This window comes from Oryctolagus cuniculus, chromosome 12 (assembly GCF_964237555.1).
Source record: "Oryctolagus cuniculus chromosome 12, mOryCun1.1, whole genome shotgun sequence".
Lineage (NCBI taxonomy): Eukaryota > Metazoa > Chordata > Mammalia > Lagomorpha > Leporidae > Oryctolagus > Oryctolagus cuniculus.
This window is the reverse complement of record NC_091443.1, coordinates 101,925,544-101,941,892: the sequence shown is the minus strand read 5'-3', so window position 1 is coordinate 101,941,892 and position 16,349 is coordinate 101,925,544. Positions and strand designations below refer to the sequence as shown.

Genomic DNA, 16,349 nt, shown 5'->3' with positions numbered 1-16,349 from the left:
CGAAGTAACGAACTTCCCCGCGAACTCTCCAACGCACTCTCCAACCAACCCACACCACCATGCCGTCTCTCTCCTCCTATATAGTCCTCTCCACCAATCCGTGCTCAGCTGCCCACACGCCGAGTATGCTGCTCTCCTCCAATCAGGAGCAGGATCAGCTCCTGGAGGTCATCACTCAAGTTGGCAAGAGGCAGCTGTGTAGAAGCTGTTTCCTCCTCTCCCAGCGCCATATTGTGGGAGAGCAGATGCATAGAATAAGTCTTAATTCCAGTAACAGTCTAGTCCGAGTTGCTCCCCACACCTTTCCGTTGTGCAACTATGCCACGATTTCTATTCCTAGTCTACTGGAGATGAACACCTCAGTAGTTTCTAATTTTTGGTTATTACCAACAGTGCTCCTATGAACCTACTTGGTCATGATTTTGGTGAACATTTCTCTGTTACTGGAATGACTGGGTCACAGATTATGTGTGTGTTCATTTTTTCCGTGAGAATGACAATTGTCTGAGATGGTTGCAGTAATTCACCCCACAGGGAGTGTGTGAGGTTCTGACTGCCTTACAGCTTTGTCCGCACTTCAGTTTTTAGCCATTGTGGTTCCAGCATCATGATCTCGCTGTGGTCCAGGTTTGCATTTCTTTCACCACTCATTGTGTTGAACATCTTTCCGTGTGCTTTTTGGCCACTTTTATAGCTTCTTTCATGAAGTGAAAGTCTCTTGTTCAGATTCCATTTGCTTGGCTTCCTTTCTTCGATGAGTTTTACCAAAAGTTCATGACAAAAAAAAATTTAAAAATAATTTTCCTTGGTGAAAAAGAATTTTAAAATTCATGTGTTTTGTCAGAATATGCATTTATTTTTATTTTATTTTTATTTAAATTTAGTTGATTTATTTGAAAGTCAGAGTTACAGAGAGAGAGAGAGATCTTCCATCTGCTGGTTTACTCCCCCAGATGGCCACAACAGCCAGTGGTGGGCTGGAGCTTCATCTGGGTCTCCCACGTGGGTACCAGGGGCCCAAACACTTGGTCATCTGCTGCTGCTTTTCCAAGGCCATTATCAGGGAGCTGGATCGGAAGTGGAGCAGCCAGGACACGAACCGGTGACCATAAGGGATTCTGATGTTGTAGGTGGCGGCTTTATACACTAGGCCACAACACTGGCCCCTATCTTATTTTCTTTAAGATTTCTTTTATTGATTTTAGAGGCAGAGTGACAGAAAGAGAAGGAGAGATTCAGATAGAAAGAGATTTTGCATCTACTGATTCACTTCCCAAATGGCTGCAATGGCCAGGGCTAATCCAGACTGATGAAGCCAGAAGCCCAGAACTCCACCTGGGCCTCCCACATGGGTGACAGGGACCCTGACACTTGGGCCATCTTCTGCCACTTTCCCAGACGCATTAGCAGGGAGCTGGATCGGAAGCCAGGACTAGCTGGTGCTCTGATATGGGAGGCCAGTGTTTCAGTGGCAGCTTAACCTGCTGTGCCACAATGCAGGCCCCCAAATACGCATGTTCCACGAACCTTGTATACATAGCAACTGTTTTTTCCTAATCTATGATTTGCCTTTTTCTCCTCTTAATTGGTGTCTTGATAAACAGAGGTACTTTGTTTTGATACAATCCAGTGTATTAATTTTTCTTTTATGGCTAAAGCTTTTTATTTCCTTTAATAGAAAATGTTTGCCTACTCCAGTGTGTTTTCCTACAAGATTCTTTTAAAGTCCTTCACATTTTGGGGGGAAGGAAGCATCTGGTGTAGCAGTGACATCACTACGTGAGACACCAGCACCTGGTGTGGGAGTGCTGGACTCGCGTCCCACCTCTGCTGATCCAGCTTCCCACCAGGGCACACCCTGGGAGGTGGCAGAGGGTGGCTCAAGTGCTTGGGTGCCTGCCACCCGCTTGGGAGACCCAGACGGAGTCCCGGGCTCCTGGCTCGGCCCTGGCTCAGCCACGGATGTTGCAGGCAGTTAGGGAGCATCACGGTAGATGGAAGATCTCTCTTTATCTGTTTCTCTTTCTTTCTCTCTCTGCTTTTCAAATAAAATGAACATAGACCCATTTTTAAAAAGCCTTTCCCATTTAGAATAGGAATGAAATTCCTGTGTCATCCAAGGTCTAGCATTCATAAAATAGATAAGATTTATACCAAAGAATAACAGGCCAAGATTTTAAAATTTTTATTATAAGTAACATATTAAAGTCATCATTGGAACAAATAAAGACCAGGGGGTGGGCGTTTAGCCTCTGTTGAAGGTGCCAGTGAGGACGCCCATGCTCCCCATCAGAGTACCTGAGTCTGATACTGGTTCTGGTTCCCGCTTATCTAAACCTTTCTGCTGATGCAGACCCTGGGAGGCAGCGCTGGTGGCTCAAGTGGTTCGGTTCCTGAAACCCACACGGGAGACCTGGATTGCATTCTTGGCTCCTGGCTCCAGCCCTGGTCCAGCCCTGGCCATTAAAGGCATTTGGGGAGTAAATCAAAGGAAATCTCTCTCTCTCTCCTACTCTCTCTCCCTCCCCGCTTCATCCCTCCCTCTCAAATTAAAAAGAAAAGAAAAGAAGTAGAAATCAAAACCGGCATGGTAGAAAATCAATCAAGAAAACGAATTTGACTAAGGAAACATTCACAATATGAATCTGTGTCTTTCTATCTCTCCATCTGTCTCTGCCTCTTTGCCTCTCAAACTAAATCAAGAACAAGAAAACACATGAATAAGAGAATCCAGACCAGGCTGCCTGGACATCCCCTGGGGACCAAGCCCAGCCCAGATGCAGCAGGGTGACCTCTACAGGCTTGAGGGTAAAGGAGGGGCGAGGTGAGGTTCATGGTCAAAGGCTGCCTTCTCAGCAGTGCCGCCATCTGCAGAACGCGGTCACACAAAGACACACCCAGGTCTGCAAAGTCCTTGGAAGTCAATGTGTTGGCTTCCTAATTTGCTTAGAGTCATATACACCTATTACTTGTTTTAAAATGCTTAGATAATAGCTCATCCTTTATTGCCGGGGTTTCGTAATGCTGTCTTATTTCACCTTCACAACTCTGTAACGTGGATGTCATAATCTCCATGTTACAGGTAAGGAAACTGAGGCAGAGAGAGGTTCCCCAAGCACATACCTCTCACGAGGGGTGACACTGCAATTTAAACCCAGCAGGGGCTGGAGCTGTGGCGCAGCAGGTTAACGCCCTGGCCTGAAGCGCCGGCATCCTATATGGGCACTGGTTCAAGACCTGGCTGCTCTGTTTCCAGTCCAGCTCTCTGCTATGGCCTGAGAAAGCAGTGGAAGATGGCCCAAGTCCTTGGGCCCCTGCACCCGCGTGGGAGACCCAGAAGAAACTCCTGGCTCCTGGCTTCGGATCGGCGCAGCTCCGGCTGTGTGTTTCACAGAGACAGAGACAGGAAACCAAGGACTTGAGCCGTCACTGCCGCCTTGCAGGAAGGTGGGTCAGAAGCTGAGTATGGGATATGGGACGCAGGAGCCCCAAAGCAGAAACCACTGGGCCACAACACCTGCCCACGCAGGTCTGCTTTTTAACTCCTTCCCCCACCCCGCCGAGAAAGGGCAGGAGTATTGGTTTTCAGGCCTTAGGTGAACCCCATCTTTCTGGTAGCTGGGAAAAGATCAGGTGTGGGGAGAAAATGACCCGCGTGGGCTCAGAGCTCTTACAGTGGGGCTACCATGCATTAGTGGTGTCACGCTGAAGTTGGAATGGTTGCAGCTGCTTTGAGACATATGAAGGGGCTGGCGCCGTGGCTCACTAGGCTAATCCTCCGCCTGCTGCGCCGGCACACCGGGTTCTAGTCCCGGTCGGGGCGCCGGATTCTGTCCCGGTTGCCCCTCTCCCAGGCCAGCTCTCTGCTGTGGCCAGGGAATGCAGTGGAGGATGGCCCAAGTGCTTGGGCCCTGCACCCCATGGGAGACCAGGAGAAGCACCTGGCTCCTGCCATCGGATCAGCACGGTGCACCGGTTGCAGAGTGCCGGCCGCGGCAGCCATTGGAGGGTGAACCAATGGCAAAGGAAGACCTTTCTCTCTGTCTCTCTCTCTCACTGTCCACTCTGCCTGTCAAAAAAAAAAAAAAAAAAAAAAAAAAAAAGACATATGAAGGGAGCCAGTGCTGTGGCATAGTAGGTTGGGCCTCCACCTGTGGAGCCAGCATCCCATATGGGTGCTGGTTGCTCCACTTCCCATCCAGGTTCCTTGCCGATGGCCTGGGAAGGCAGTGTAGGATGGGCCAAGTTATTGGGCCCCTGTACCCACGTCGGGGACCTGGAAGAAGCTCCAGGCTCCTGGCTTTGGATTGGCCCAGCTCTGGCTGTTGCGGCCATTTGGGGAATGAACCAGCAGATGGAAGACATCCCTCTCTGTCTCTCTTTCTCTGTCTATAACTCTACCTCTCAAATAAATAAATAAAATCTTTTAAAAATTATTTATTTGAGAGACAGAGGGAGATAAACAGAGAGAACTCCCACCTGTTGGTTCACTCTTCAAATGGCAGCAACAGCAGGGGCTTGGCTGGAGCCAGGACCTGAGACATTCAGTCTGGGTCTCCTGGGTGGGTGGCAGGGACCCCACTACTTGACATCACCTGCTACTTCCCAAGGTACAGACTAGCGGGAAGCTGGAGTCAGGATGGGAGGCAGGCATCAAATCCAGGTCCTGAGGTCTGGAATGCGGGTGTCTTAACTGGTGTTTTAACCATGAGAGTAAACACTTACCCAGTGCATTTGTTAATTCCTTTTTCCTACAAACTTCGTTTTTAAAGATTTATTTCAGGCCGTCGCCGCGGCTCACTAGGCTAATCCTCCGCCTTGCGGCGCCGGCACACCGGGTTCTAGTCCTGGTCGGGGTGCCGGATTCTGTCCCGGTTGCCCCTCTTCCAGGCCAGCTCTCTGCTGTGGCCCGGGAGTGCAGTGGAGGATGGCCCAAGTGCTTGGGCCCTGCACCCCATGGGAAACCAGGAGAAGCACCTGGCTCCTGGCTTCGGATCAGCGCGGTGCGCTGGCCGCAGCGCGCCGGCTAAGCCAGCCATTGGAGGGTGAACCAACGGCAAAGGAAGACCTTTCTCTCTGTCTCTCTCTCTCACTGTCCACTCTACCTGTCAAAAAATAAATAAAAAAATAAAAAGATTTATTTCAAAGGCAGAGTAGCACACACACACACACGGTGGGGGCGAGGGGTCCTCCATCTACTGAATCATTCCCCAAATGCCTGCAACAGACAAGCCTGGACCCAGCCACAGAGCCAGGAGCCAGGAACTCCATCCAGGTCTCCCTCATGGGTGGCAGGGGACCAAGTATTTAGGCCACCTTCTGCTGCCTTCCCAGGCATATTAATAGGGAGCTGAATTGGAAGTGGGGCAGCCAGGACAAGAACCAGTGCTCCAATGCTGGATGTCCAGGTCACTGGCCCGGTTCCGTGATCTTTTTGACGTGCTCTCATGTAGGAAGGACAATCTTGGGCCCTTCTCACTTTACCGCTGCCTTCCCTGGGGTTCAAACTGGGTGGCAGGTGTCCTTGAGGTCTGCCCAAGGTTAGGAGTCTCTGTCGGATCTGGGAGCCGTTTTCTGCGTTGGGCTCCTTGACCATGGCTTCTATTTATACTTACAATACTCATCCTTTCAAAGAGAGAGTAACCCAATAGGGCTGTATTTTTACACACTCCCTGAAATATCAAAATCCTAAGGGCATCGTAATAGCCTCTGACGCTTTTTACATGTCTTCTCTCTCTTGCTTATTGCATTATTTTCCCAACTGGAGCTCTTCCTCCTCCCCTCTTCTGGATTGCCTTTTCTGGGGTTTCACGAAACATCTTTCTTGCCGATGGGTCTTTCTCTGCGAAGTGCTCCCATTTGTTCTAATTATAAACCAGCGCACATGGTGACATATATTACTTTCCTGGGCTGTGTTCCAGAAAGCAGTGACGAGCGCAGAGAGGAGAGCTCCACGAGCAAGCTGGATGTAGGCGAGCGCATGGCACCTTGCCTGTGCTGCTGCTCCGGGAAGAAATCCAGTATCGGTACGGATAAGAGAGCGAACGGCGTTTTATTTCCAGCTGCACAAGGCTTCCTCCTCCTACTAAATCAGAAGCTTCCTCGGGCAATGCTGTGTCCTGCTCATCTTTGCGATCGCACTGCCGGTGCCCTGCAGAGTTAAGCTGAATTCCATTGCATGGAGTCAAATGGAACTTGTCTGGGAGCATTCCAGAGGCAGTCAGGGAGATCCGTTGAACTTATGGCATAGACACGCCTAGTGTCCTGGCCAATGCTCAGCAGGAAGTTAGTGCAAAATTCTTACCATCTTGCGGTACAGGGGGTTAAGCTGCGCTTGAGATGCCCACATTCTGTACCTGAGGGCAGATTCTCCACTTCTGATCCAGCTTCCCGCTGATGAACGCCCTGGGAGGCGGCAGATGACAGCCCAAGTTCTTGGGCCCTTGCCATCCACTTGGGAGACCTGCATGGAGTTCTAGACTCCTGGCTTTGGCTTGACCCAGCCCTGGCTGTTGTGGGCATTTAGGGAGTGAACCAGCAGACGGAAGATCGTTCTCTGTCTCTGTCTCTGCCACTCTGGCTTTCAAGTGGATAAAATATATTTTTAATGTACTCAGATTTCACAATATTTTTACTTTAAAAAAAAAAAAAGAACAACCTCTTTCTCGGGGCCAGCATCATGGCATGGTGGGAAAAGCCACTGCCCGCGACACCGGCATCCCATATGGGCTCCTGTTTGTGTCCCGGCTGCTCCATTTCCTATCCAGCTCCCTGCTAATGGCCTTGGAAAGGCATCACAAGATGGCCCAAATACATGGGCCCCTGCTTCACACGTGGGAGACTCGGATGAAGCTCCTGGCCCCTGGCTTCGGCCTGGCCTAGCCAAAACCATTGCAGCCATCTAGGGGGAGTAAACCAGCAGATGAAATATCACTCTCTGTTTTTTCTCTCTCTGTAACTCTGACTTTCAAACAAACAAATAAATCTTTATATATATATATATATATATATATATATATATATTAGTAACCTGCTCTTTTCACAAGTTGGTACAAGGGGAGAGAGGATTTCAAGTTACAATATGGAAGAACATACAAAAATTCCTATTTTGGAACTTCAGCACAAAATGACACTGGCGATGGATCGTTTCACTGTCTAAGCCCGAGGCACTCTCAGAAGATGGGGAGAGATGCCAGAGAGAAGAAAAAAAAGGAACTGCAGCTCCTAAGTCTCGAGTTTATCAGCCCATTCGTGTTTTTAGCTGGAACATCTCACTCCCTCTGTAACCCCCATTCCTCAGCCAGAGTTTATCTGGGTCTCAAAACAGGAAGTCCAGAACCTCCACACATGGATCTTTGCATGCTGGAATTTGGAAAATGGAGATAAAGCTACAGGCTAAATGGTGAACACATGCAGCCGTTTTTGTTTTTTTTTAAATAAAAGCATACCCCTGTAAAATATATGTAGTTCTCCGCGGTAGGAAACATATTTCAAGTAGCTAGTCACAGACCAACTACACCTCATTATGTAACAATGGAATTTTACCAAAAGACTGAGGCCTTTCTCTTTGGCCGGCAGCAGGCAACAGTAAAAGTGATTGCACCACTTTGTTGATCTGCTGAACTGCTCCCTGGGACATCTTCCCATGTCACGTGTTGTTGGCACGTGAAGATTCCTGCTTTTAAAGCAAGAACTGTGGACATGCCTTTCTGAATCACTCTTCAGATCGGTTATACTTCAATGCATTCTGCTTGTGTCCTTCATCCATCGGGGGGGGACATGGAGAGGGGAGAGGTCGGATGGTTCTGTCTTGTTGATTTGTAAAAGCTCTTTATCTAGCAAGGATATCACTTGTTATAAATCATGCAAACATTCTTCTCAGTCTGCTTATTTTGAATTTTACTATGCTTTATTTTTAGATGGACAGAACTTTAACCATTGTTTTTATTTTATGGATTTAGTTTGGTGTTGTGTTTAGAAAATTTTCCACTTCAAAACCAGGTGCTTTTCACTCATGTTTTATTCTGGTTCTATTCTAGTTTCTTGTTTTTGTTTTTGTTTTTTTTTTTTTCACCATCTTCTTCAATAGATAGCTTTATTCTTTCAGGCTTATATTTCGGTGTAAGGAATGAAATATAATCTACCTCCAATAAATTGAGATAACGTTACACCAGTGCCTCTGCTGAAGAACTCCATATCTTACTGATGAGTATGAGACATTGTCTTCACGACCTGTCTGTCTGTCTGTCATGGGATGTGTTCCCAGACTTCCTGGTCTTCTGTGGATACCGTCTGTCTGTCCCCATATCAGTGGTACGTGATAGGTAACATCTGTGAAGCACTTCCTGGTCCAAATGCTTTCTGCAAGCTACGCCAGTCAGTCCTCACTTCAGCAGACTGACCTGCTCTGGCCTCTCCTACGACCCTGGGAGGTCGCCAGCACTCTATGCACACCACTGTCACACCTTTCTGAGGTTCACAAAATAAGGTGTTTTTAACAGTCGTCGGTTAAGGTGGCTGCTTCTGGCAAATCACCCGTCCCAATTCCCTCGTGTCATCGGTGTGAGTTCTCTGGCAACAGGGAAGAGCTGAGTCAGGGACAGAGTGAGTGAGGTTTACAGGATATCACTATGTGGTTAGCAGGCACGTGTGCTGGATGACACTGTTGGAGGCGCTTCCAGAATATTCCTATCTCTTACTGTGCCGACAGCAGGCATCGAGACACAAAGGTTCGGGGCCAGAACTCTTACAACAGAACTGACAGATTCAGGGAACCAGCTCCAGACGTGCGTCAGCAGTGGGGAAAAACAAGGGTAAAAAGGGATATAGCACCGGAAGCTAGTCTGCGGAACATTCTTCCAGTCCATCAGGATTTAAATTTATAAATAGATGATCTGGTTCTTATTAACAGTCAGAAAAAGATGGCTTCTCTCCATTAGGAATATTCTTTTCTCAAAATCTGTTTTTAACTTGAGAGACAGGGAGAGCTCCCATTCGCTGGTTCATGTCCCAAAAGCCCAGGAGCCAGGTACTCCATCCAGGTCTCCCCAGTGGGGGCCAAGGACTCAGTTACTCCATTGGCAGGAAGCTGGAGCTAGTTACTCCAATATGGGATGTGGACATCTTTTTTTTTAAAGATTTATTTTATTTATTTGAAAGACAGAGTTACAGAGAGAGGTAGAGACAGAGAGAGAGGTCTTCCATCTGCTGGTTCACTCCCGAAATGGCCACAACAGCTGGAGATGGACCAAACCAAAGCCAGGAGCCAGGAGCTTCCTCTGGGTCTCTCACACAGGTGCAGGGGCCCAAGGACTTGGGCCATCTTTTACTGCTTTCCCAGGCCATAGCAGAGAGCTGGATTGGAAGAGGAGCAGCCAGGACTAGAACCAGCGCCTATATGGGATGCTAGCACTTCAGGCCAGGGTTTTAACCTGCTGCACCACAGTGCCAGCCCATGAAACATAAGCATTTTTTTTTTTTTGACAGGTTGAGTTAGACAGTAAGAGAGAGAGACAGAGAGAAAGGTCTCCCTTTGCCGTTGGTTTACACCCAAAATGGCCACTATGGCCGGCGCTGCACTGATCTGAAGCCAGGAGCCAGGTGCTTCTTCCTGGTCTCTCACGCGGGCACAGGGGCCCAAGCATTGGGCCATCCTCCACTGCCCTCCCGGGCCACAGCAGAGAGCTGGACTGGAAGAGCAGCAACCGGGACTAGAACCTGACACCTATGGAATGCCGGCACCACAGGCAGAGGATTAGCCAAGTGAGCCACGGTGCGGGCCCCGAGACATGGGCATCTTAACCGCTATGTCAAATGTCCACCCCAGGAATAGTCTCAATAATTCATTGATTACAATGCCAGATAATCATACCCTTTTGTGATACACAAAACTGAATTGTTCAAAATGCCTGCATTCACAGGGCACAAACTCTAGCAGGACTGTAAATGTTTGTTACAGCTCACACACAGAAGAAACATCAGGAGGGCTTCCCAGACTTCTGAGCAATTCTGAAAATGTGCAACAATGCTGAAGCTGAAGAAACTTCTATAAACAACCGACGACAAACTTTTTGGCTGTGCTGAAAGAAAAACATGAAATACTTTTCTGTTTTCTCTCTAGAAAACAATATTGCAAAATCATTTTCATATAAAAAAAAAAACAGGAAAGAATATGAAGCCAGGGGCCAACACTGTGGCACAGAGGGGGAAGTTTCTGTTTATGACGCTGGCATCCTATAGCAAGGCAGTAGTTCAAGTCTCAGCTACTCTGCTTTCAATCCAGCTCCAGGCTAACGCGCCTGGGAAGGCAGCAGAACGCCCAAGTGCTTTGTCTCCTGCCATCTATGCAGAATCCTGAGCTCCTGGTTTCAGCCTGGCCCAGCCCTGGCTTTTGCAAGCATTTGGGGAGTGAACCAGCAGATGGAAGATTCTCTCTGTCTCTCCCTGTCTCTCTCCATCTCTCTCTGTTACTCTGTCTTTCAAATCAATCAATCTTAGGAAGGAAGAGAAGGAAGGAGGGAAGGTGGGAGGGAGGGAGAAAAAAGTACGAAGCCCAAACTGCACAGGAAAAAGTATTAGAGGGGCCGGCATTGTGGCACAGTGGGTTAAGCTGCCACTTGCAACATCGGCATCCCATAGGGGACCAGTTCATGTCCCAGCTGCTCCACTTCTGAGCCAGCTCCCTGCTAATGGTCTGATGAAGCAGTGAAAGATGGCACAAGAGTTTGGGCCCCTGCCCCACCCCCCAGGAGACCCAGATGAAGCTCCTGGCTCCTGGCTTCCGCCTGGCACAGCATTAACTGTTTTTGGCCATCCAAGAAGTGAACCAGCAGATGGAAGCTCTCTCCGTCTCTTCCTCTCTCTCTGTAACTCCTACTTTCAAAATAAGTAAATAAATCTCTTTAAAAAAAAGAAGTGTTATACAAATGTTTGAGGCAGTTCCTTAATAAGAAAAGAAGTTTGTTTTCCTTTGAATTTAGGCTGTTTATGGTATTTGTCAGCTTTTAAGAATGTGCCATTTGTTATGTTTATTTTTTCTACCTTATAAGCACTCTTCTATTTTTTTCTAATCACTTCAAACATGCACAAAACTTGGAAAGACAAGTGCGATGAAGACCATATAACCAGGGTGGGCGTTTGGTGCAGGGGTTGAGACACCATTTGGGACAACTGCATCCCAATATCAGAGGACCTGGTTTGAGTCCTGGCTCCTCGGCTCCCAGTCCAGCAGAGACAGCTCGAGTACTTGGATCCCTCGCACTTGCAGGAGAGATCTAGACTGAGTTCCGGCTCCTGGCTTAGGCGTGGCCCAGTCCTAGATGTTGTAGGCATTTGGGGAGTGAACCAGTGGAGGAAGGATCTCTTTCCCTGGCTGTCTCTCTCTGCATTTCAAATAAAAGGAAATAAATAAATAATTTTTAAAAGATTTTATTTATTTATTTGAGAGGTAGAGTTACAGACAGTGAGAGGGAGAGACAGAGAGAAAGGTCTTCCCTCCGTTGGTTCACTCCCCAAATGGCCGCAATGGCCAAAGCCAGGAGCTTTTTCCTAGCCTCTCATGCGGGCGCAGGGGCCCAAGCACTTGGGCCATCCTCCACTACTTTCCCAGGCCACAGAGCAGAGAGCTGGATTGGAAGAGGAGCTGCCGGGACTAGAACTGGCGCCCATATGGGATGCCAGCACTCTAGGCGGAGGATCAACCCACTGCGCCACGGTGAAAGCCAAAATAAATAAATTTTTAAAAGGAGCATATACCCTAGTTTTCAAGAAACCTAGACTCACTTTTCACTCTATGATATTGCTCTTATTATTATTATTATTAAAAAACAATACATTTACAGACAAGAAAATTGAAATAAAGAGAAGTGGAGGCCAACAGTTGGTTAATACATTGTCACACAGTTACCAAGTGCTGACACAGATACTCTATAAATATAATGCTCAGTTGAGTTCTGTATTATCTCGGCTTTTTAAAAATCTTCCTTTTTCACTGGGCAATATACACAGAAGACCTTCCCATATCAATACATATAGTATGCCTTCATTCTTGTCATGCTGTATAATGCTCCATTATACGAATAGACCATACTTTAACCATTCCAGTATTTTATTATCACAAGTCAAGCTGCAACGATACCCATGTAGTCATTTCACAAATACGTGAATACAGTGTTTGAGACTAGATTCCCAAGTGATGAACTATTAGGACTTCATAATGAAAATCTTTCTGATAGCTGAATCAAGTTGCCTATATTTGAAGTGACAGTCGATAATACCATTCTTTATACTGAGGTACAATTAAGTTAATCAATTAAACTGATTTAATTATTTAAATAGATTTTTATAAAGAATTATTTATTTGAAAGGCAGAGTGATAGAGGGAGATGGGAAGAGAAAGACAGAGACAGAGAGATCTTCCATCTGCTGGTTCACTCCCCAAATGGCTGCAGCAGCTAACTTAGGCCAAGTCCAAACCACAAGCCTGAACCTCCATCCAGGTCTCCCATGTGGATGGTAGAGGCCCAAGTACTTGGTCACCCTCTGCTGCCTTCCCAGGCAGTCAGCAGGAAGCTCAGTTGGAAGCAGAGCAGCTGAGACTCCAACCCACACCCTGATGTCGATGTTGGCACCACCAGTGGCAGCTTAGCCCACTGTGACACAATGCTGATCCCTTAAATATATTTTACTTAGCTGTGGTTAACTATGCTTTTAGTTAGTGCTGAATTCAACTTGCTGTTACTTTGAGTTTTTCATATTACATTCATATACGAGATTAGCTGGTAGTTCGCTTTCTGTGAGCTATTTTTTTTAAATTACTGAGTTTTTTTTGTAAGATTTATTTATTTGAAAGTCAGAGTTACAACAAGAGAGAGACAGAGAGATCTTCCATCTGCTAGTTCATTCCCCAGATGGTTGCAACAGCTGGGGATGAGCCAGGCCAAAGCCAAGAGCCAGGAGCTTCTTCTGGGTCTCCCACAGGGGCAGCAGGGGCCCAAGTACTTGGGCCATCTTCTGCTGCTTTCCCAGGCCATAAACAGGGAACTGGATCAGAAGTGGAGCAGCCGGGACACAAACTGAAGCCCATATTGGAAATGCTGGGATTGTAGGTAGTGGCTTTACCCATTATGCCACAGTGGCAGCCCTTCTGGGAACAATTTTTTTTTAATTTATTTATTTTTTTGACAGGCAGAGTGGACAGGGAGAGAGAGAGACAGAGAGAAAGGTCTTCCTTTTGCCGTTGGTTCACCCTCCAATGGCCGCCCTGGCCGGCACACCACGTTGATCCGAAGGCAGGAGCCAGGTGCTTCTCCTGGTCTCCCATGGGGTGCAGGGCCCAAGCACTTGGGCCATCCTCCACTGCACTCCCGGGCCACAGCAGAGAGCTGGCCTGGAAGAGGGGCAACCGGGACAGAATCCGGTGCCCTGACCAGGACTAGAACCCGGTGTGCCAGCGCCCCAGGCGGAGGATTAGCCTATTGAGCCCCGGCTCCAGCCCTGTGAACAATTTTTAAAAATTTATTTATTTATATTTCTGAGAGGCAACAAGATAGAGACAGATAGATGAACAGAGATGTCCCATTTGCTGGTTCACTCTCTCTATGTCCACAATAGCTGGGGTTGGCCAGGAGCCTGAAATGCAATCTAGGTCTCCCACGTGGGTGGCAGGCACCCGGCTACTTGAGCCTGCTGCCTCCCAGGGTGCACATTAGCAGGAAGCTGGAACTGGAATAGCAGGTGGCATTCGATCACAGGCACTCCCGTAAGGGATGTGGGCATCCCAGCTATCACTTTAACTACAATGCCAAACACCCAGCCCTTTCTGTGCTGTCTTGGGAGTTGTATTATCAGAGTTAAGCTAATTTTAAAATATGAATTTGGAAGTTTACCATCTAAGCTCTGAACAGTTTATTTAGTATCCTTCTACTCCAAAATTGCTTCACAGGGAAGGATTTTCACAATGTATTAAGTGGAAAAAAGCATGTTGGGGGACAGTATATGACACCATTTCTATTAAAATTATATTTAGATGTGTATGTATCTATATATGCCTCATGAGTGTGTTTCAGACTTTCAGCTCTTACACTTAGGTTTATGGTCCATTTGGAGTTAACTTCCACGTGTGGGGAGGTAGGAGGCCACTTACACACTTTAGCGTGCAGCCACCCAGTTGTTCCAGTACCATCATGACCCTTCCCTCACTGGATGGTCTTGGCAATCTTGCACAAATTCAGTTGACCAGAGATGTTTGGGTTTATTTCAGGGCCCTCAGTTCTCTCCCATTGATCTATGTCTATCCTTACAGCCATAAATACTGTCTTGATTATTGTATTGTTGTAGCATACTTTGAAATCAGAAACTATAAGCTCTCCAACTTTGTTCTTCTTTCTAAGGACTGTTTTATCTACTTGAGGCCCTTTGTACGTCCGTATTAATTTTAGGATCATCTTTTTAATTTCTGCAAAAGGCCAGCTGGGATTCTGATGCTTGTGCTGAACCTGTAGATTAATTTGGAGGACACTTCCGTGTCAAGATATAAACTCTTCTGACCAATGAATGTGGCCTTCTCCTTTATTTACATTTTCTTTAATGTCTTTCAACAACATTTTTTGGGGGTGAGAGTTTGGTGCAACAGTTAAAGACATTATTTGGGATCCCCTCATTCCATATCAGAGTACCCGAGTTCGAGTCTCCACTCTGCTTCCTATCCATCTTCCTGCTAATTCGCACTCTGGGTGGTGATGCCTTACGTACTTGGGTCCTTGCCCACCCATGCAGGAGACTTGGGTTGTGTCCTGGCTCCAGGCTTCAGGCTGGCTCAGCCTCAGTAGTTGCAGGCATCTGGGGTGTGAACCAGCAAATACGAGATCTCTATCTATCTCTGTCTCTGTGCCTTTTAAATAAAATGAATATAAGCAGGCACCACGGCTCACTAGGCTAATCCTCCGCCTTGTGGCACCAGCACACCAGGTTCTAGTCCTGGTCGGGGTGCCGGATTCTGTCCCGGTTGCCCCTCTTCCAGGCCAGCTCTCTGCTGTGGCCCGGGAGGGCAGTGGAGGATGGCCCAAGTACTTGGGCCCTGCACCCCATGGGAGACCAGGAGAAGCACCTGGCTCCTGCCTTCGGATCAGCGCGGTGTGCCGGCTGCAGCGCACTGGCTGCGGCGGCCATTGGAGGGTGAACCAATGGCAAAGGAAGACCTTTCTCTCTCTCTCTCTCTCTGTCTCTCACTGTCCACTCGGCCTATCAAAAATAAAATAAAATAAAATAAAATAAATATAAGTATAAATAATAAAGCTCTGTCATTTTTAGTGTATAAGTCATATACTCGGTTAAATTTATTCCCTGAGAATTTACTTTTTGATGCTATTATATTGTACATAAAATCACTTTCTGAATTTCAGTTGGGATGGTTCATTGCTAGCATGTAGAAATACAATTGATTTTTGTATATTGATCCTGCATCTTGCAATCTTGCTGAACTCATTATAGCTCCAGACTTTACGTGCAGTACACAGAGCCTCTCTCTGCTGGTATTTCTACTTACCCGTATACATGTACCTTAGAAGTTATCCAATGGCATAAAGTGGATTTGTGTGCGGATTTTCGGATTCCGTTCTCTGCCTCTTTGGCAGCCTCGTGCTCTGTTTTCCTTAGCTGCTTGGGAAATAAGCAACAAGTCAGATAATACCCTCAAGGAAAAAGGTAGCGTGAACCTTGCATGTTTCGTTCAAAATGAAATTAAGAAAACAATTTTATTTACAATACAATAGCATGAAAAATTCAATACTTAGGAATGACTTTAATGAGCACAAGACTTACATACTGAAAATGACAAAACATGTATCTCAGAGCTGATTTTTTCCATTCTAGGCTCCAAGCGAGGTTCTCATATCGTTACTAGTTGTGTTCAGCTTGAGGAACGCAAGGTTAGGGGAAGAGAGAGCTCGCGGCACAATCTGGGTTTGCCTAATCGTTTCTGTGTGACTTGCGGTTAGATTCTAGGCTGCACATTTGTTGCGAGAAGACTATGCGGTGATGTATGAACTTGGCTTCACTTCGGAAGGCACATGATGTCCCAGGGTTGCTATGCTGAGCTCGGAAACTTGGTTAAGGCCGAGACTACCAATTCTCTCCACTGTAAAGGTGTTATGACTCCTGAGACTGACCAATCCTCTGAGATTGACCAATCTGTTCCCCTAGAAACCTTTCTGTGGTTTTATTATCCATTGATTGAAAAACCCAAACAAACCATTCTATCGAGGATAACAGAATGGAGGATTTTCTATCAGTCTTCCTCCTTCCTCTCTTCCTGTTCTGGGGGTCACTGTGGATGCACGGATTTCTTTCTA

General features: G+C 47.0%; 1 long non-coding RNA gene across 1 annotated transcript; it reads right to left on the bottom strand.

Annotated features, from left to right (window-relative positions):
• Positions 1 to 9,124: 9,124 nt before the first annotated feature.
• On the bottom strand, positions 9,125 to 15,982 carry LOC138844749 (uncharacterized). The gene is made up of 3 exons (XR_011381064.1): positions 15,820 to 15,982; positions 15,545 to 15,654; positions 9,125 to 10,079 (listed from the first exon to the last, which is right to left on the bottom strand). It is a non-coding gene; the product is annotated as an uncharacterized lncRNA (long non-coding RNA).
• Between the last annotated feature and the right edge of the window lie 367 nt (positions 15,983 to 16,349).